Genomic DNA, 312 nt, shown 5'->3' on the forward strand with positions numbered 1-312 from the left:
TGTTTGCGGCGCCGAGGTTTCCCTGACGGGGCGAATTCTGTGCTTATCAGGAAAGATTCGCAGGCGAGGGGTTGTGACCGCAAGCCTGGGCTGGGGCTGGCTGGGAAGACGCGGTTTCGCCGGCGAGGTGATTTATTGCCGGGCCGTTGGCGCTCGGCCGGAGAGCCCTGGAGCTGAGCGCTCCCGGCCACGGATCTACCGGGGCAGGCTGAGAGCCGGCGCTGAGCTGCTCCGGAAAAATAAACCGCGGACCTGAGCAGAGTTCAGGGCTTTGTTCCAAGGAACCGGGAGGAATTTGGACGTGGCTCCCTC

At 63.8% G+C, this 312-nt stretch overlaps 1 protein-coding gene across 1 annotated transcript in view; it reads right to left on the reverse strand.

Moving 5' to 3' along the window:
- Positions 1 to 312, reverse strand: part of LPAR2 (lysophosphatidic acid receptor 2) — a gene marked incomplete at its 3' end in the record, with an annotated part of 5,364 nt that overhangs the window by 3,521 nt on the left and 1,531 nt on the right. The window lies entirely within an intron of this gene.

This window comes from Buceros rhinoceros, unplaced genomic scaffold (assembly GCF_000710305.1).
Source record: "Buceros rhinoceros silvestris isolate BGI_N320 unplaced genomic scaffold, ASM71030v1 scaffold29275, whole genome shotgun sequence".
Classification (NCBI taxonomy): domain Eukaryota; kingdom Metazoa; phylum Chordata; class Aves; order Bucerotiformes; family Bucerotidae; genus Buceros; species Buceros rhinoceros.